We start from the raw sequence: 22126 nt of genomic DNA, 5'->3' as shown, positions 1-22126 counted from the left end.
CTGTGTGGGGCGCGCTGGGCGCCGCTGCGGCGGCCTGGGGCTGTAATGGCGCCGGCTTCCCGCCCGCCTCCAGCCTGCTCCTGGCCTGCGGCACGGGCCGGTGGTGAGCCGGGCTACCGGGCAGGGGCGTGGCGCGGGAGCCGGCCCGGGCAGGCGCCGCTGCAGTCACCGCCCCCCGCTCCCCCTCCCCAGCACCCTGCTGCCGGCGTGAGGCGTTAGAGACCGTAGATCTGGCACTGCCGAAACCAGCGCACGTTAGAACTCTTTGGCCTTTAAAAATAATTATAGCAATTGTTATTTCTTTTTTATGGTTATTACTGGCATTCGTCTTCCACAGCCTTTAGCTAAGGCGAAATGGGCAGCTGCCCTGTCAGCCCTGGGGCAGAAACAGTGAAGCGATGGCCCCAACTATCCTATCGCACAACGTGGGGCTACTGCGGCCATGGCCTTCTGGAACAGTGCCGGGTGCCGTGGTGAAATGGCCATGGCTGTGGGCACCCACAAGGAAAGCCCTTCCTCAGGGGCTTCACGTTTCCTCTCGGGGCCAGTTCTCATGGCAGACCGAGACCATCTGGGACCTGGGAAGGGGTTTTGGCCCAACACATTACACTGCAGCAGGGTACTTGCATTTCATCTGCTCTCTTACCCTGTCTCTGGAGAGAGCAGCAGGGTGTCCTGCACCAAGGTTACAATCTCCCATGTAAAAACTTTTCATCTTCTCTCCCTGAAGTGCTCTGGTGCATTTTTGCAACTTCACAGTGCTCTTTGAATGCAATGGTTCAACAGTGAGACAGCCACGGCAGCTTTTACCTCTTTATATCAATGGTGAGGGGAGATTTCCTTATTGCCTACTTAACATCTAGTCAAGTAAGGAGAATGCAGGTGAAACCTGCCCCTCAAACACTTCCTGGAGGAGAATAAGTATTTATTAATCCAAGAAATAAAATGTGAAGTACCATGCGGTTTTGCTTCTTATCACCTGTTCCTCTGCTAAGCACTGCTCTCCTAGGGAGTAACGGATTTTCAGGTTCTTGCAGATCAGGTTTCTATCTCAGGCAGAAATTGTGAGAATCTGGTGTTTCCTTAATGCAGTATAAATGAGATATTTTTAAATAGAAAATGATCATAAATTAATAGTTGGTACACAAATAGCATAGTGGAAGAAAGGTTAGACTAAATTCTATTGTAGTTACCACCTCTAGCATCTGTTTCTCCTAAGTGATGGAAAGACACAACCCAAAAGTAATTCCCAGGAGCTTACTTCTTGTAAGCTGCTTCTATATGCAAAACGCAGCACCACTTTAACTTAACAGTAAAATATGCAAGCATTCTCCATTTATGGTTAACATAGTTAACAGTGATGTGGTTCATTCTCTGCATGAGAAAGTGGAAATTCCTTGGTAAGCGAAGAGAATGTTAAGCCATTCAGCTTTCTTAATGACTCATGATCTGACTGTTTTCTAATTATGTTTCTAACTCATTTCTTTTCTATACATAGGAGTTGGATACTTTAATTGTCTTGAAGTGGGACCATTGTAATTGTACTTATTCTGAAGTTATTTAAGTGGGGGGAAACTTGTAATCATTGTTTACAGTATTTCTTTGCTTGTATAACTCCAGAGCAAGCACTTTGTATTTTATGCAAATGTCAGTGGGTGGTGAGGAGAAAAAAAAAGGTTTATGCTAAACAGGACATACAATTAATCTGAATTTTGCTCATAATTTTTGATAGTTAATAGCAACCTGACGCTTTAGTACATAGGAACCATCTGAAACATCACATTGTGGAATGTAGATACATAGGAATGTTTTTTAAAAAATACTGAATCAAACCCTTTTTCTAAAGGTTAGGCCAAGCTCTGTTTTTTTGTCCTTGAGGTTAAAACTTGGAAAGATAGTGGGATCACTTGGTGATCTGCTGAAGGACAGAATTAAAATGCCCTTTCCTGTATAGCTTCCATTCTATCTCTTCAAAGCGAAGGTGCTTCAGGAATTCAATGTATCACTCAAGGCCTGTCTCCCCACCTGACTCTTACTCCCCGGAGGCCTGGCTGTTCCCCGCAGAATTACACAGCACAGGCCACCTGCCTGGGAGTCAAATCAAGGAGAGCATCTCAGCATGCTTTCTGCCCTGCAGCAAAGGTATATAATACCAGAAACTTCTTCAGAAGCACCTTTCTCCCTGTAGCTCTTTTTGGCTTTGATGAAGTTTGAAGATCGGATCCACCATGCGTACTCTGTAGTCTTTTGAAGGAAACATGTGATCTTCAGCACCCATGCTCAGGTGAAGTCCAGAAGTGCCCAGTTTTTTCCCCACATCTTCTCCATGACCTATCAGGACCTGCTCATGGATACTCCTGGACTCTGCACAGAGATGCCAGACTCATCTTGCATCTGCAAAACTGGCAGAACTAATCCTAGTGAGCATGTCTTTGTTATTTTGGGGTGCTATACCCAGGGGCAGGTTGTTCAGGAGCACAAGGTAACATTCAGTGTTTCTGGAGAAAATAGCTTGATTTTGCACAGAATAATTAAATATATTGGTCAATAGAGGGGAGAGGCTTATTTGGCTGAGAAGGGAAAACCGTGGATCGCCCCTGCCCCACAGGCTGCCATGTGGGGAATACATAAATGTAGTTAGGGGCGGACACTGGAAGGCTGGTTTGGTTTTTTTTTTTTTCCCTGAAACAACATGCTTTAGCCACTTCCTGTAACAGCAGGCAAGGCACATACTGCCATGTTGAGCATCCTCGCCTGAGGGTGGGCAGTGCAAGTTCAGACCCATAACAACCCCTTCGAAAAAGCCCTTCATTGCGGTAAAGCTTCACTGGCTGTAGCTGCATGAGGGTAAGCGAGGTGCTGTGGTGACGTGGGCTATTAGGGCTGAACAGATATATTCCTATCTGCTGGTTTGGCTGCTGGGTCTGTGTTGGCTGTGCAGCATCAGCCGGCCCTTGGCCACCACCCACCAGGACCTCAACTCTCACCCACCGCAGAACTGAGTGGAAGGTGGGCATGCAGCTAACTCCCTGCAAGGGTCTGGGCCACATGCTTGTTTGTCCTTATTCATTCATCTATTCACTCTGGTAGTAAGCTGTTTATAACATTTCAAAACAGTTGAGGGGATTAATTTCCTTTAAGGGGCTGTTGTTTTCCCCTGGTGCTTTGATAGGTTGAGGTAAACATGGTTTTGTCTGAAAGTAGCTTGAGGGAGAGACTTGTTCTTACAATGTAAGAGCAGAGGCTGGTTCTAAAACAGTCTCCCATCAGATGTGAACTGGTGTCTGCAGGAAAAAAACTGCTACACTGGGGAGTATCACTCAAAACATAGACCTGTGATGTGCTAAACACAGTTCAAGCGTTCAGTATGCGTGGAATCAAATACAGCTCATTTTCATTTGTAGAATGCTTTGCATCAGCTGTATCCTCGCACTTAGAGAAAAGGGAACTTGCAAAACATCCTCTTTTTTGCCATCATACAAAACAGGGCCTCATCTTTCTAGGGTTTGCTGAGTGAGTGCTTTCTGCACCATCTCAGTCGTTTTCAAGCCGATGTCTAAAACTAACAGAGGGTGCTGGGATATGGTCAAAGCACAGTGTGATCCCAGCATCCCAGTGTGATCAAACTGTGTTTTCCTGTTGTGAAGGAGGAAAGGGGACAGGGATTTGGATCCACTTCTTAGGTGGAGAATGTATTCAATGTCTCTATGAGAAAGGCAATTTATTTAGATGCTAAAATCTGAAACCTCATTTTCAGTTTTAACTTAGGTGAAAGTAGGTTCACGGCAGGTAGGCTGGAACGAGATCATCTTTAAGGTCTCTTCCAACCCAAACCATTCTGTGATTCTTAGCCTTAGTGCAACCGCATTGTCAAATGTACAGAGAACTTCACTGATATTTCCTTTCCCTAATTAAAACATTGATCTTCTCCTGCTGTATACAGTTGGGAAAGATTTCACTAGTGCCCAGTCTTCTCTGACAGCCAGTTCAATATCAGGCAATTGCAAGAGAAGTATAACCTTCAGTTTAGATGCAAAAGTTTCCATTTAAATTCCAGCATATAGCTTCAAGATTTCTGGCTCCTGTTGAGTGGCTGACTGACCATTGCCAGACAGGTGCATGATGAATTCTTTGTTAGCCAGAAACCCGCTCCTCAGCTGGAGGCAGTGGGAGCAGCTCGGGCTGCTCCAAGGTTTGGTAGCCCCAGAGAGCTGAGCCACGAAGCCTGAGACGACTGTGAGAAGCTTCCAGCAGATGTCCCTGCCATGCAGCGCTGCATCCTCACACTGCTTTTGGTCTTTGACATATACCTGCAGATTCATACAAAGTGTGTTAACCTTTTGCAATCGTTATCCAAATTCTTGTAAAGGCGTAAGTCATGAAAACGGTGCCTCATTTTTCATTACAGTTTAATTGCCTTAACATACCCATTTCACTGAACCCTCATGAAATCATTTTGAGGTTAACAATGAAATTACTATTTCCCCTTTCATGAATACAGTTGCGGTGAACGTAACCCCGTAGATGTCCAGGAAAAACAGTCTGGAAGAGAAATGAGATTTTCACAGGTCTCTCTTCCCCTTCTCTACTTGAATTTCAGTTGGTCTGCACACTGGTACAGTTTGCTGTGGTGTGAGGCAGAAAAAAAAAAAAGGCAGACACCTTTAATTGAAGAGACAAAGCAGTTTTGACACTGGTCTGGTTTCTTTTCCTGCTTCACCATAGTGCCACTTTGGGTAGGTGTTGCAAGGCCAACGGCTGAACGGCAGCTGTAAGATTAGCTGAATTCTCCCCAGACACAGCAGCCTGGGTTAGTGGGGCTGAATCATGTCCTGGCTTGAATTTGTGCAGATGTCTGGAGCACATCATCTACCTTCTGCTCAGCTCAGTGTCCTATGCGGAATCAGGGAGAACAACACCGCAGTAACTCCGAGGGTGACAGGAAAACTGATTATTGGTACAACTGTTTGGTGACAAGATGCTGCAAAGTGCATCCTAGTGCACAAAGAGGATAATACAGCTGGGAGTCTTACCATCTACATGAATCATGACAGTGATAATGATAATGAACAAGAGTCCCAGCAGTCTCCCAGGAGGCCATTTTCTCATTCATGTTGTTGCTATGTATATGAAATCCATACAGATGTCAGTCAGGCTTGTCAGTTTTGTCTATTACAAATGACAACAAAAGGATAAACAGAGGAATGCACTCAAATATAGCTGCTTTAACAGCAAGCTCCCCAGGTAAAGGAGAAGAGGTTTGGCAGTATGTGTGGTTAGAGAAAAGTCCTGCTTTTTTTTTTTTTTTTTTTTTTGTGGGTACAGAGGCTAAAGTATCAGAGTATTTATTTTACACTTGATTTTTTTCCTGAAGGTGTCACCTACAGTACTTCAGCAGGTTTGTACATTGGATAAGAACGTTTGGGCCTTTACAGTGAATCTTTCCACTGACACAGATCTGTTTCCATTATCACTGGCAGGTAGTGTTATGTTACTCCAGGAGCTATGTTCATAGAAGAGCTAGCCCCTGTCCCAAAGTACTTCTAATCCAAGTATACAGGAGAAATAATAGGTAAGAGCATGCATTCCTCTTTACATAGTTTGAAGCAGGGCAACACAGAAATTCAGGGACTCAGCAAGTCAATATACAACAAGCTTGGAGGGCAAACACAGTCTGAAGCAAGATGTCTCAAACACCATTCCAGAGAGCTCACGACAACATCAGCCTTCTTCCATTCTTTTAAGGAAAGGAATCTGTATTAAAACGGGTCAGCAAAGATTTGATGGGAAACAAATGTCCTCATTTATAATTGCTGTTTGAGCAAAGTGGTAGTGGCAATTTTTAATGATCTTTGTAATACATATCTGTCCTGCAGGAACCAGGGTTATTATTGTGTAAAGATTCACAGAGATTTAGTTCAAACACAACTAATATGTGAACAAGCTCGTCCAGTATTACACAAACTTACTTTGGTTTTATTTCTGAGTGCAATACATGAAACCAGTATCCCACAATGCCTCTTCCATTCTCTAGTTCATCTGAAATAGGGAAATAAATGTTGAGAACACAGAAGAAAACTAGTGTCATCAGCCTAAGTCAAGGTCCTTAGTGTTGCTTCGTACCTTCTCAGAACCTCTGGTCAGTTGGCATCCACTTCACATTAGTCTGCCTGTGCCAAGGATTGCAACGTACCTGGAGGGCTCTTAAACCTATTTCTGACAATGTTGATGGAATCATTCCGACATTAGTCAGATTACGCTTACAAGACAAGCAAAGATGTTAGCCACAGCGTGTCTTCTTTTCTCAGCATCACTCCCCCATGCACTGTCATGCGAGTAGCAAGTGTCTGTTTAGCCTGGAGAGAAGTTTGTTGGAAGCAGATACTGTAAAGTTAGAGCTGTTCCTGAAGAAGTGTGCACTGCTATGGAAAATGATCCATCCATGGAAGCAGAAATGAGTCTGTGCAATCACAATAAGTGCCAGCTTCCTCTCTGGTTCTTGAATGATTGTGCTGTGTGTAGGTCTGCTGGACTGCATCAATACCTTCTTGCAGCCAATAATTCATTGCCATGCTTTTGGCTCAGTCCTGCTGCTCAGATATGCAAGTGCATGCTTTTGCCTATTTGAAAAATTGGCTATTGCATATGCACACACCAGCACAGTAACAGACTTTACAAGATTTGTGAAATCTGTGTGCCAGCATATCTGTGGGCACTGAGCCCTTAAGCTTCAGAATATTTTTACTGAATATAAAATACTGATAAAATGCAACTGTATGTTTATGTTATGCTTCTAAGAAACATTTCTGACTATGTGCAAACAATCTCACTGGGCAGGACTGCTTTTGGTTTTTTCCTGTTCTTAGCACATAGCACAACAAGGGCTGGGGCTGCCAGCATGCTGAGGTGTTCCCCCAGTACCAATAATTCCAATTAAACAGCAGTGTGAGGGAGGGATTTTGCAACCTCAGAAAGATGTAATAGAAGTGTATTAATTTCTGATGAACTGTTGGGACAGAGAATTTATCTCTTCATACGTTCTGGAGAAGCCCCAAATGTTTCCCATCTCGGTATAATAGCTCTTTTCTTGCTGTCAGTCATCCCGAAGTGAGCAGAGCTGACAGTTGTCAATTCTTTCAGATTTTCCCTTTCCTAAGGACTTTGACAGCTTCAGCTGCAGGAACAACAAACTTATTCCTTTTTTTCCCCCTTTACCTGTTTACTCACACAATAGCTGTCCTCTCACAGGGAGACATAGATTCAGTTCATATCATGCAACAACACTTCACCCTCACTTTGCTGAAAAGGATCCGAGGAGCAACACAACATGCTACCTGTTCTTCTCTGGCTGCTGTACGCTACAGTAACCATCTTCCATGCTTTAATTTTGAGAAGCAGTTAGGCATGACAGAAGAGCTTAGGATAGATGCAGATATATAATGATGTGCTACTGAAAACCGATACAATTAGGCAACTGCTACACATCTACAATACCTGCAATACGCATACCAGCAATATAAACAAAAATAAATGGTAAAGAAAGGTTTTACAATTGCCGTGGTAATAAGTAATCCAAAGTGAAAGATCTGTCTGCATCCTTGTTGCTATTACATTCATGTAAAACAAAAGAATAGTTGTATATCATGCTGTGTATGGATAAAGTTAGTAATATGCAGATTTTGAAGTTGAATTGCACATTCTGGCTCAATATAGGGAAAATATGGCATGTCTGGATAGTTCCAAAGGGTATGTGATATGATTGGGAGCCAAATAGTTAAGCCTCTTTGGTAATTTGATTTTTTTACAGTAGATCTCTTATAAACTAACATTGAGTTGACTGTTACCTGCAGTCACTGAGGGCTACTAATTCATTGCAATTCCATGTCTTCATTCTGATTTCTGTGTGTGGGTAAGAATGCTGTATTATATATTTTAGTTTTGAATTGTGTGGCCCTAAAATCTGACCGGGTCAAGCAAAGCCTATTTGTTTTTTCTGGAAAGTTCATTAGACAAAAAGCTTTACTAGCTAAAACCTTTCCCCGGTTCTCAGAAGAACTCTTTAATTTTTTTAGTGCAGATTGATAGATTTTAGCTGAAATGTATGATAAACAGGAGCAAAGCTCTTCCTGTAAAAGGCAGCCCTAAGAAAAATGTGGTTTAGTTTTCAGCCTACGTTAATCTTAATGAGATAATTCATGGAGGGCCTGACAGGAAAATCAACTTACTATCTCTATGCCAATTTAAAACAATGTGTATTATCTATCTGTTTTTCCTCCTCTTTATGTAAACACAAAGCTTTCTCTATCCTATACTGAAGATTGGCAGAAAAAAAAAGGCACTTTTTAAACACAGACATTTTAATTGACTTGGAGGAAATTATTGCTGCTGGGAAACTGATCCACCTCTCTTCGCCTGCTGCTGCTGATCTCCATCCAGCTGGGTGCTTTGCAACCTCCCTTGCTCCCGTGCTGTTTGGCACCGCTGGCTTTTCCAGCTCGTGGAGCATTGAGAGAGCCCTACACACAAAGCAGGGTGAATCATGTGCCTGACCGTATGTGGGGAGTGCACAGTCCGACAATGCCATCCAGTAACATCATCTTCCTGGCTTATTTTCGGCAGTAACAAACCCATCTACACAGCAATATTTTGAGCTAAACAAAATTGAGAAAGTATCAGGGAGAAAACTGTTCATGATGAAAGAAAAAGGCTGCATTTGTTGGATAGTGCATTAGTGAGCCGAACTGTTTGGTTCAACCTGCTTTCACCACTGTTGTACCTTTCCAAGTCCATTTTCCAGCTCTTTTATTTTTTTTTAATATGGAATAAATGTTCCGTCTACCGTTACATTTAAGTTATTCTATGTGACTATAACATTCTGCTTTTCTCTCTGAGCAGGCTGTGTTCCATCTGAATGGCAAAATGGATAGAGGATTGCAGCAGTTAGAGAAGGAAAAGCTGTATTAGACTGGAGTCCATCATCCTGTAAGGGTATGATATAATACTGTGACAGAGTCCATGTCAGATATTAAATTGATATAATGCAGAAGTGTTTTACACTATCTGAAATTATAATGAGAGAGCAGCCCAGGAGTGGATTTCTTGTTGGCGCAATAGTCAGTTTACCCTAGGAGCGAGAGGTAACGCACAGACTATTACAAGAAACAGACTGCTGGGCTAATTTGTACAACTGTCTTCTCCAGGACCAGCCCTGTGTGTTTGGGTCGCTAAGGTCCCAAGTGACACGCTATTGCACCACCAGCGACATGCTGCGATCCCCATGGCTCTCGCCAGCCAAGTGGCAAGGGGCTGATTCAATCCTTAGGGCTTGAAAGAAAATCCTTCAATGCCAAGGGGAGTTTTGCCTGTGATTTCGGAGTAACCTGATGGCAGGCTCTGCGCAGCACCAGAGGGAAGGACAGGGCTCAGTGCTGCGGCAGGTGGCACTCTGTCCCCAGTCAGCCCAGCCCCGTCCCTGCTCGATTGCAGGAAGCACCAGGCAGCTGGAGGTGGTAGGGTTTTGCTTAGCATCTGAAGGCAACTCTGTTCTCTTGCTGGGAGGTTGAAAAATCCCATGGCATGTTTGAAGAAGAAGAGGTATAAACCTTTTGGCATCCTGGCTGGGCCCAAAATTAAATGGATCTATTCTACTTAATTTCTCCTGCATTTTAATTGATGCAGTTGTAACTGATGCCTTGCTTCTCTCCCAGACTGAAGCAGGCTTTGAAATAGCCCTTTAAGTGTACATTCCCTCACTCCTCCCTCACTCCTTTTGCCCCCCGCCCCCTTGTCAGATAAACCAACATCTAACAGTGCTTGTTAAATTTGTACTGCACATTAATACAGTTGTGGAAAGTGGCACTGTAGAAATATCCTCTTTCATAACTACTTTCTGTAGATTTTTTTCATCAGAATGTAGATCGTGGAATAGAAATTATTTTACCCTCTTCTGCTGCTGGAGGTACAGTTGTGAAACAAGGAATATCTGTAGTGCAGTGCTTTGAATTCTCACAACAGTTTTTTTTTCTCTCAAAATACTTGTAACAAAAATACATTGCACCAGGTGCCCTGGTTTCATTTCTGTATGCTCTCTTCTCAGAGGTTTCATATAACTCAGAAATGGAAAGTCAAACTACACAGCATGCGTTTGCTGCTGCTGAGCATATATATGTAGGGGTAGACTAATAAAAATACCACGTTTCTTCTCAATACAGTGTACATTTCCAATGCTGAGTAAATACTAAACACAATGGCTGAAAGATCCTGTTACTAAGGAAACCAACTCCCATGTTATCTTTAAATATATATACATACTCCTTTTGCTACTAAAAAAAATCTTCTCAAGATTTAGTGAACTGAATTCTTGATGAGATATGTCTTATAAAAGGCTAAACGTGGTTGCCTCAGACTAGACTGTTGAGTTGACAATAAGAGTAAGAACAGAAGCTGATGGGAAGGATAATGATTTTCAAGTCACAGAGTTTTGGCCAACTTGCACAAAATAGGTGTTAGGACAAAACTTTTCTAAGGCCTATGTATGCCATAAGTGCCTTCAGAGAATTAATATATGTAAATATTTGATAGTGCCTCCTTCTGAGACAGCTCTTTTTGCTTGCTATGTTAGGCAGACCAATGTATTTCTCTAGTATGGTAATTATTGTTACTAATGAGCCTAAACAAAGGAATGCCCAGCGGCATGGAGTATGGTGTGTAGTCTCTCATCTTGCTGTTAGTATTTATTTCTGTATACATATCCTTGAAATTAGAACACAACATATACTATATAGCAAGCCAGTGTGCGTAACTCAGTGCTGCCCCAAAAGAGTGAAGAGCGCAGCTGAGGCATTATTTGCACGGCAGTTCTCACTCAGCTGTCTCAGCCACAACTGACTGTTCTTGCCATAAATATGTCTTTTGGGGGCCACTCAGCTGTACTTTATACTTAGTGAAAAAAGAAGAGTTCCCTCAGTGGCAGTTTAGTGCTCATGCTTGTGCTGGTGCAGTGTCAGTTTAAGTCAGGTCTGAAAATTAACTCAGCAATACCACCCCAGCAGGAAGGGTGTCTGAAAGCCCAGAACTTCATGGGCTGACCTAAGCCATCCTTGGAGGCAATCTTTGGTTTCACGGCATGATGCCTGGGGAGTACATATACTCAAGTGGACTGGACAAGTTTGCAGCTTCCTACAACTCACTATACTTTCAGTGAAGTACTACAGGTAATAGTAAGGTCTATATTCAAGTTTGTAGGAATTACTTTTTTTTTTTTTTTTTTTTTTTAAATATGTTTAAATAACTCCAGCTTAAATTATCCCAGCAACTTGGGACACTAAATTAAGTTGTCTCTGAACTGTGTTATTCAGCCCCACATATTCACTGGCAGTGAGTATCTCTGGAGAGCCCGTTATCAGCAGGTATAAAAGGGATCACAGAATAAGCTTGAGAAACAGTGAAATGGCATTAGATGAGCCTTCCTTTTCCAAGCGGAGTCTTAACCTTAGTCCATCTCTTACAGCTGTAAGTACTAAGGCGATTCACAAATACTTTTTCCATCCTTTCTGTTACATCTAAAATTTATTGTCCAGAACTGGGGAAATTCACCTGTAGGGCACAAAGACCTCTCAATGCTTTTTTGTTGTGGTTTTTTTTTTTGTTGTTTGTTTGTTTTTTAAACCTGAGACAAGTGCCTGTCCCTTTTCTCAGATCATGTAATAAGGCTGGGAGGTCCTTGTCCATGTCCCTTAGTTAACTTGCTCTCTCTCCATGGCTGGAGTCCAAGTACTTTCAGCTCTTTTCAGCATCTCAGAAGTGACACCATTCTGTTCCCATTTTTAGAAAATACCAGTGATACACTGAGTCTCAGAAAAATCCTTGCTCCTAAATAAGCTGTTCTGGAAGAAACTTTTCTTGTCTCATTTCCTTCCCAGCCTTTTCAGAGGTTTCCCTCATGTGGTCATGAAGGCGGTACTTGTAATTAGGGAAACTCTTCATTCCCAGCACAATTGATACAGTCCTTTTGCCAATTATGCCCCAACAGGGATAATAGTATTTTATTATCCTTAAATCCAAAGGATAAATGCATTTTAACCAAAGTGCCCAAACCCAATGCTTAACTGCAATGTAAATGAGGTCTGTCCCATACAGTCGTTTTCCTGGCTTACCAGCAGATGCTGGAGGAACGCACCCTCCTCTTGGAGGCCTCTGTCCATCTGGAGTTCCCAAGCAGCCCTTAGGCTGTGCTTCTTCCTTTTCATCAACAATAAGCTCCTTGCTCTCAAAACCTCCAGGGAACGCGGATTACACACGCATGGAAATGGGATTTTTTGTAACAAGTGGCCAAATGTTCAGGCATCTTCTCTAAAGACATTTGTGCTTCTAGTGAAAAAAAAAAAGAGCTTGATCCCAATAAGGAATCTATTTCTAAATTAATAATTTTTAAAAACCCTCAAGTCTGAGATACATTAAAATACAAGGTGACATTTGAATATGTACTGTGGGTCAGACTCTGGTGCTCTAGGGCACATTGAGTACTGTTTTACTTGCAAGTAGTTCCATTAATTTCAGTGACCCAGTTACAGAGTAAGACACCACCCAGCAAGAGAAAAGATGTTAAAAATCTGCCTGCAGTATTTGATGATAATTTGATTTCTGTACTGCCTCCCAGACCCAGTCACCCCATTCTGCTTTCACCACAGCACAGCATTTCTTTCATAGATGCTGACATCTCTAGATGGCTGTCAGCCTTTGTGGTGAAGAGTATTAGAACAACATTGTAGCTGTGTCAATAAAGCAGATATACATCCATTCATGTGGAGGATATTTTTTCAGTGGCACTTGTGAAATTCCTTGGATTTTTTTTTCATTTAAGTTTGATATTCAGGTTTCTGTGACTATGGTAACTTCTGTGCATTTGCATATTGTAGGCTGTGCAGCCACAAAACTGCATTGGAGATAATTGATTTTCTCCCAGAAGTAATTTGGTGCTCTTCACTTCAGAGATCATCCTTTGGATTATCGACTACTTATTATTAGTCATTTGCAAAATTATTGCTGTGGCTATGAGGTTCACAGCCCTGTCAGACTTTCGGCTTTTTTTCCTCAGGGTTTGCTTCCTGACCAGGAGGGTTTTAATCCTCTTGTAAAAAAAAAAAAAGAAAAAAGAAAAAAAGCCAGCTAGCTCTGCTGGTACCTTCTCCCATAAGGCTGACATTTCAAATCAGTTCTTTATCAACACATGCTTCTTGCTTGCCTTTACGATAGCCTCAAAAAATGTTAGAAAGAGCTTGGTCAGTGATGATAACCTCTGCTGAGCACTGACCTATAGCAAGGAGAGAAGTGTCTCAGGATGACTACAGTATATTAGCAAATAAGTAGTTTGTGCTTGCACTTGACTATACTGTCACCCTTTTCAGTGTTTCACAGTTGGACTAACACTTTGTTTATAATTGCTCCACCCCATTTTTTTTCTGTTTCAAATGAATTTAGAACTTCAGCATAAAACCTTGCTCTAGGCTAAATGGTACATAAACTGCCTGCTGCAATTAATTGCATTATTTAGTCCAAAATTTTCAAAATTATCAAAACAGCTTTTGAAAATTCAGAGCGGTCTGAGTGTGTGAGTCTTTTTGGTTTGGGTTGTATGTTCTTTTAATGACAAAAGGAGAAATCCCTGTTTTAGAAAATTTTCACCAAATATATTGATAGCTATTAAACTTAGGGCCAATCGTTGCTTATGTTGATTTTCAAAGCATTTAGGACTTCACAGAAGTGGTAATGATAACCTAAATATAAGGGCATGTTTGAGTTTGGGATACTGCTTTTCTCTGCACTCTTTTCATAGCAAGAAAGTGGCATTTATCAGGCTCTACAGTGTTCAAACACTGCAGGTAGTATTAGGAGTGACTCAGTGCTTCCATTACCATCTGTGGTTCCCTGCTTGTGCCTTTGATGGTCTCTGGCTTGCAGTTTAGGTAATCACTGAGTAGGAAGGACCTGGGTTTAGTTCTGCTGTTGTATCTGAACTAGGCATAGGGGTGAAAATGATGGAACTGTTGCAGTAGCATCCATGGCAGTACCATGGTACCTTCCACATTATGTGTTCCTTTGGTTGTGAATCAAGATCCATGAGCTTCCTGACGAGTTCATCACCCTGTGGTAAAAAGAATGCAGAACTGGGACCCAAGAATGCATATAGTTATACTGATGTCCCAGTCATGGTTTCTGTAGTGCTGGAGAAAGACTGATGTGGAGGTGTGGTGTTTTCGGACAGAACGTGGGATAACAGTAAGGGTTGTGGCTACCAATAACATTTCTTTTGTTCTGTAGCGTTTGTATACATACACATGCAGGTGCGTATTCACAAACCTCTCATTTTCCTCTGAACTGATAGGTTTGTCTTTATTAGGAGCCCTTGTCATCTGCCCGTGAGGGGCTCAGAAACATTCCTGTGCACTGGAGAAGGATCCTGAGTTTCGTTAGTCTTAGCCCGGCCCTGACAGACGAACCTTTCATCCCAGCCACAGATTTCTCAGTAGGGGCGATTCTGCAAACTTCTCTGTAAACTTGTTCCATTGCTTAACTTTTCCAATAGTTATAACATTTGCCTAATATTACATCTAAATTCCCCCTTGCTGCATCTTAAATCTCTTACTTCTTGTTCTGTCCTTGTTCTCTAATGAGATTAATTGGCCTGCGTCCCCTCTGTAGCAGCCCTTTGCATATTTGTAGACAGTAATGCTTCCCCTCAGTCCTCTTTGCTCCAGGCTGAGCAGGCCCTGCTCTTGTAACCTTTTCTCAGAGGTCTTATTTACTAACTCTTCAATCATTTTTGTTGCTCTCATCTGAACTCTCTCCAATTTCTCTGTCTGTTTTAAAACACGGTGCCCCCAAATGCGTGCCGCTCTCTGAGCGAGGCCTAGCCGATGCTAAGCAGAGCACAGCGATGATCTTGCTTGTTTAGCGTGAGGCGTTTGCCTCCTGCTCAGGGACCCTCGCACGGGGGGGGAGGGATGGGTCTGGGGGAGGGGGGTGGCTGCCACCAACACACCGGTGACAGAAATACCAGGGTCTAAGGAGGAAGAACAAAAATAAGTATCATTTTTTTGGTCACAAGCAGTGAGTGGAGGATATATTTATCTTACTTCAGAAATGGTTATCAAGGCAAGGGGGTTTATTCTGCTTTTGTGCCCCATACCATTCCTGACGCTTGCTCGGGGGCTGGGAGCGGAAGGCGCTGGGGTGAGGTGGCTTTGCCAGGGTGGCCTGGCAGCACAGCCATGGCTTGGGCCCCGTGGCCCCGCAGCTGGTAGCTCACTGCCCGAGGCGGGTGGGCACTGTTTCCGAAGCTCCGAAACAGCAGCTAAGAGGTTATTTCCAAATCCTGTGCCAGCTCGCACCAGCGAGAGCTGAGGTGCTGGTACCCTCAGAACTGTGTGAACCCAGGGAGAATGCAGAGAAACACAGCAGGGTGTCACCCATAACAGCAGCCACCTCTGTCTTGTGTAGGAGCTTTTAGCAAAACTTGTGTCTCTTTACAATTTACACCCATGATACAGGGACAGCGACACCTTCCAAGGGGTGCCATGTGACGTACTTAAAATGTCTGACAGGCTTTGGAGCTGAATCCAGACCCTTCTTTTTCAAACACCCCCTGTGACTTTGCAAAGCTTGGAGTCAGCCCTGGAGACCCTCTGACTGGAAGCGCTGCTGAAGATGATTGCTTCTTTCAGAGAGCAAGACAATACTTGCTGACACACTGTTTTGCCTGCAAAGAATTAAAAACTCAGCAAATGAATTCTGCATAAATGTTCCAGTCTCAGACTTTGAGGGAGAATGCAAGCAGTAAAAATACAACTGCATCCCAGGCTCCATTTTCAGCAAAGGCACTGGGCCAGAGCTTCAGCTTTGCTGAGTCCACGTTTGTTAAAGCAGAGCGGGAAACTGGTTATGGCTTCCTAACTCCTGGCCTGGCTGCCAGCCCACAGCCAGGCTGGGGCAGCCATGGAGCTGCTCTGACATGTAGCATCAGCAGCATCTCCAAGGCCTTAGTCACAATGAATATGGATGGACAGTGGTATAAACCGGGCGCATCCCCTGTGCCCTTCTTTCTTTTCCTCATCTCTGCCTCCCCTGCTGACATGACCCTTGGAGCAAAGGTGGCAAAAAAGCAGCAGCACGCTCTGAGGGAAGATTTCAGTGCTGGCAATCAATCATGCATGCAGGTAGCACAGCTTCTCTCTTTTACCTCAGCACCTCTTAAGCAATGCAGACAGAGAATGTGCCCACAATTTACGAGGCTTGTGCTGAATGCAGCCAGCATCATTGACTGCTACGTTTCTCCAGATCGGTGCACCAGTATGCTGCTTAATAGACCTCTGGCATAATGTGCAACAGTACCGAGCTCTATACCTTAGAGCTAAAAATGAGAAGACAGGAAGAGATGAACAGCATAGTTGTTTTTCATACTGCACGAAGTAAAATTACACAGGAAGTAAGTCACCTCCTGAAAAGACTAGACACAGAGGAGTTATCTTTCTCAGGTAAATTAAAAAGAATGATTAAATGCCGGATAGTTTAGAACATGTATGGCAAATACAGCACAAGTACTTTTCTTGCTAAGAAAGTGGCCATGTAAGTTACCAACTGACTTTAAAACAACAGAGAAAGTGGAGTTACAAAAATTGCTACTGCTAATTTACCTTCTGGCAGGGGTAGTAGAAACCAGCTTTGGCTGGGCGTATTACTTCATACGGTAGTAAAATACTGCAGCTTCTAAAGAGTGCCTGAACATGTGAGGACATGGTGTCTGGGTAGCTCCATGCTTGACTGATGAACTTGCATGGCCATCACAAAAGCTTCACATATTGGGCAAAGAGCTGTGAAACCCAAACCCACCTGACTGCATAGTCTGCTCTCTTGGCTCTGTAAAGGTATGGGACACTGGATTCACATAGCTGACTGAAAGCAGAGACACTAGAGCAAGGTCTGCAAACCTGTTCTCAAATCTGCCATCTCCTTAGCATTTCTTGTTAGCCAGGGTCAATACACCTGCCAGAGGAAATCTTTTTCCCAGGAATTTCTCTTGCTGTCCCAACACTAACCGTGTACTGCCTCAATCACAGCAGGTAAGCTAGGCCACAATGGTCCCTCCAAAGCATTAGAGGGTTTTTACCACAGCCTACATAGAGAGTATCTCTATATCAGATCTTGTACCCAAGGAAAGATTTTTTTTTTCACCTGTTTTCATCCCTTTCACTTCTCACCAGCTAGCACATTACTCATATTTAAAGGAAAAATATAATTCATTTTAAAGACCATCCCACTCTGTATCAATTTTTTTCCATTCGTCTCAGCAGATGCTGGCAAGTTGCAAACCTAAATACTAAGGGACAGTCCTATAGGGGACTCATCCCATCTCTAAGCTCTGTGATTCTGGAGTTTAGCAATTTTATCTTTTTGAAGATTTGCCTCCTCCAATAAATAAGTGCTATTGTAATTGTCTGGGGCTTAATTGGAACTGATCTGTACAAAACCTTCCCCCACAACCCTTGTTTCTTCATAAAAGGGAAAGAATAGCTGTATTACAGCAGAATAGAATTGTCTGCAGAGAGACCTGCATTACTGCACAGAGAGCAGTATCACTACCCCGCATGGGTATTGGATGCAATCAAACCTTAAGTTAGGACCTAACAGCTACAGACCTTTCAGCTCCCCAGTCAGTGGGAAGTTTGGGGGGATTTCTTCAGAGGCTCCTGCTCTGTCAAACTCCCAGCATGACCACAAATTCTCTGACTCAGTGGAATAGTAGTTAAAAATAAAGAAGGGTGCATGTGTGTGTGTGTGAACTCATCTCTCTAGTATCCTGGGCCAGAAAGAGAAGCAGAAAAGGTTTTATTATTCAGATCAGCAGCATATAAACTCAGTTCTTCCCTGCTTTTGTTTGGTTACTTCTCCAATTGCTGTCTCAGAGCAATAGGGGAAGAAGAACACCACAGACTAAAATTTTCTGTTTATATCAAAAGATAATCGTGCCAACTTAGCCTCTTCCTCCCCCACCCTTATAAATGATGGGGGTAACTTCTACAGGATAGGATAGGAAGGGTTCAAACAGTTGTTATTTTACCTTGTTCCTTTGAAACATATACTTCCAGTTGCCCATATCTACTTTGTTACTCAGCTCCTAACAATGTGATATATCTATAGGCTATCTATAACCTTTTTAAAAAATAATCTTTAAAGGATGAGTGGGACAGGAAACCCCTGTATCTTTTAGAGACCAACCCTAAAAGCAGATTCCTTCTAAATCCAGCTATTCCAGTTAACAGGGCTTGGCACAGCCACTACGTCTACTATCCCAGACCTTAAAAGATAATTTATTACAGAACTTTGAATGTTTCCTGGCTCAATGCATTTTTTAATATACTGGATCATCTGCATCAGTGTCTCTGTTCACCTTATATTTCATGAGTAAGTAAATTGTGGAAGGTTAATCTTTTCTGTAAAAAAATAGAACTTTATGTGGAAGTCAATATTGGCACAGTCTGTAGAAGAACTGTGTCTCAGGTGTCTGGGTGAATGTTTTGTCTGGCCTTCATTGCAATTCTTTTGGTTTTACTCAACCTTTCTTCTTTTTTGCTAAAGCTAAAAAAAGAAATTTAATAAACTAACAGTAGTATCAAATTCTTTAAATTGTCAAGTCATACTCTGGCTAGTTTTTGCCCCTGCATAGTGCTTTACACCATGGTGAACATTTATGCTTATAGCACATCCCTTTGTGAGTGATTTATAGTGTTTAAAAGCTTAGATGATCTTGTGGGCTTCTTGGTTCCTTGGTGCTTAAGTGGACTCTTGGCTCTGTAGCAGCGATTCCAGATCTAGCAGGCAGCAGTGCTTGATTGCTACCATACTCATCCAAGGACATAACTAGCGGTATGAAAGATTTCTCCAAAGACTGATGCACACAATTAACTGAATTACTTCAACAGGGTGTAGGTAGAATAGATTTAAAGTGGAACCTGTTACTGTGCCAGTGGCTGGATGAGGATCCTGCTGTGCCAGTCGAGGGGGAAGAAAATCCTTCTCTGCCAGTTCTCAATGAAGAAGTTCTTGCTGTGACAGCAGATCTAGCTTGCACACTTGATTTAATGCCCTCAATTACCATATCTTTGTAATTATCATCCATGTCTGATAAGTCTTGTGGAAACTATCAAGTCTTGAGTAGAGGATCTAGGAGTCTTGTAAGAATATAATGTCTTGAATTGATCTTTCTGTTTAATGTTTCATCACTCTGCTACCGATTGATCATTCTTTGAATAAAATGATAGCATAGCTGTATGCCAACACTTGTGATTCATTTTCACTTAGCTAATCAAAATGTTGTTTCACAAGACCCTGATGATGTTCAGGATGCCTTTTAGAAAGTATTACCTTACTCCAGGCTGGCTGACTCAGATGGTCTATTTCTTATAACGTTACCAGACCAAACCCCATGATTTATGAGGCACGCTTTCTGCTAGCAAATAGTTCTTATGGGGCTGCAGAACTGTTTCATTGCAAAGTTTTTCAACTAGTGAGAAATCATTGTAATTTTTTTTTTTCAGTTGAAGGAACTGTAGCATATCAGTATATCCTTGATCAATAACTGCACATTTTCTCTTTTTACATGAAATTTAGGGATTAGCAGAAGATTTCTAGCCTGGTTTGTACAGATCAACCATTCATCATTAGCTAGCCAAGCCAAGCATCTGTTTTCACTCTGTCTCATGCTGAAACCATAATGCTGAGATTCAGACACTGACTTGTTTTTAGGAGGCTTCTTTTAGCAATGCGAACAAATTAAAAGAAAATGTTTCACTTCTTCTGTAGTCATGAACCATGTTCATGTTTGTAGCTGAACTGAATATTGAAAACACATACCTATCAGCCATGTATGTGACTTGTACTTTTTTAACAAATACTAGTTGCTCTTTTTACTTATGTAATACTTTATAAACAGTGTAATGGAGTTTGATATGTGCTATAGCAATGAAGTGGTAAGTAAAGGTCACCTTTAGGAAGACCTAGGCACTGAGGTAGTATCACTGAATAATAGAATCGTTTAGGTTGGAAAAGCATGCAGCAGTGAGTCAGGATACCCCAATGTAGTTACGAGACTGTAGTTCTCAGACTGCAATAGTAGGCAAATGTTTCATAGGTCTTAGGGACACAGGCAAATTTTACCCAGAAGGCCAAGCATTTTCCTACAGTTCCATGTCCAGTATAATTATGTTGTCAAGTTTTAGGTTTTTTTTTATATATATATGTATATTCCATGAGCCTCAGTAGCAGTAGTACCGGGAAATTGCACTGTAGCACTGAACACTGTCTGCCTACAGCAATGACGAAGTTTGTGAAGGACACAGAAAGCACAGAGCCCCTGTTAACCTTCTGTGAATGCAGGTTTGTTCGTACACTCTGAGAAAGCAATCTTTTTTCCCCCTAGGTCTTTGCACAGTCTCGTATGTTTTCTTTTCTAAAGAGAGAGTACAGCACTGTAGTCATTTTTAAACTACCATCAGATTCAAAAAGACTGTAGAAGCATCTGGTAGGGCCAGAATTGTGATTCATGGTGTCAGCCACTGCCTTTCCTGTTCTTTTTTATGACGTGAGTTAAACAGCCTCCCAAACGTTGACAGGTTGGATATAAGCCTGACTCAATAGCTGGTATGGTCAGTGGCTGGAATGGTCACTGGATGGTGTCCTGCAAAGGGATTGATAACCCATATTGGTTTTCATTTTGATTTGTTTTGTTTTGTTTTTTTTCTTTTTAATTAGCAATGTCATTATTAACATCTGAGAAAACAAGCATTTCTCTAAGTCCAGTGATTCACCTGTATTTTCCAAAGTGTGATTATGAATATTCTCATTTCAAATGTTGTGCATATGTTTCGCAGACCAATATGTCAGACTTCTAACCATTTGCCTTTGCTTTCTACAGCATTGATGGTCCATTGAGTTAGTGATGCTTGTGCAATTCCGGATGAGAGCTCCCAGTGCTCACGTGGTATCATTTCTTCCTGATTAAGCAGAACAAGTGAGCACCTGATTGACTTTTACCATAAATGCTGACATTCTGCAGCCAAAGGGGAGAGGGAAAAAAAATATCTTTGGTAGTGTTTAAAGCACACAGGCCATTTTCAGCAGGGATTTCCATTTCAAGAGATTTGTTAGTGTAGTCTTGGATTAGTGTATGCATCGAAAGCTTTACTTAGGAAGATTTTCGTCCTTTGAGGCACAGACATACCAAAGCTCTTTGTTGTTCCGAATCCATGATTATATGCTGAATAATGAATATTTTTAAAAGCCTTATGCAGCTACACTGTGACACCTCACTAGTTTCAGCCAATCTCACTCTCTTTTTTCTTTTTCTTTTTTATTTTTTTTTTACAATTCCCAACATAAAACTTTTTGCAAAGACTTTTAGCAATTTAAAAGCTCTTCAGTACCAGGCAACTGAATTGCTGAGATGCTGATTAAAAAAAAAAAAAAAAAAGTATCTTACACTGATTTTGTTTTAGAACAAGCTGACTAGCTGCAATTGAGGTTAATTGACCTTTATAATGGATACACAGGACAGTACTAAAGCTGTATACATAAACTGCAAGTTTATTTGAAAGCAAATTGTGTTAATTGACATTCATTGTGCATCTTTCTGTTGTTTATTGCTAGTTGCTCATGTGAATAGTTTGTTGATATTATAGATAGGACAAACATTTGTTTCAGATAAATAGGATTTTCAGTTGAATAGGTTTTAATTAAATGATCCCCTGTACTCAATTTTGAAACTGTGAAGTACTGTACAGTATGTAGCTAATCCTGTTATCTAGGATCTTATATTGTTGAAACACATCTCACACAAATTTGTTTATTTTTGGCAAATGTGTAAATTCTCTGCCAGTTGTGCAAGGTTTAGGTCTTTCTCCAGAGTAAAATATGAAATTATGGTGCTGCAGAGACTGAGTTTATGCAAGAATTGTAGATGGTTGGTCTGTCTCACAGGACAAACCAGTGTCATACTAAACACACATTCATTGATATGCAAGAAGTATAAGTCACAGTATATACCGCTTTTGGCACACATGGGTCTTCTTCTGCT

General features: G+C 41.9%; 1 long non-coding RNA gene across 1 annotated transcript; it reads left to right on the top strand.

The window, feature by feature from the left end:
* Nucleotides 1–177: 177 nt before the first annotated feature.
* Nucleotides 178–21553, top strand: LOC308058569. The gene is made up of 2 exons (XR_013925893.1): nucleotides 178–11213; nucleotides 14399–21553. It is a non-coding gene; the product is annotated as an uncharacterized lncRNA (long non-coding RNA).
* Nucleotides 21554–22126: the final 573 nt, after the last annotated feature.

Source organism: Falco punctatus (assembly GCF_963210335.1).
Source record: "Falco punctatus genome assembly, chromosome: 2".
NCBI lineage: Eukaryota > Metazoa > Chordata > Aves > Falconiformes > Falconidae > Falco > Falco punctatus.
This window is presented reverse-complemented; position numbering and strand designations above follow the sequence as displayed.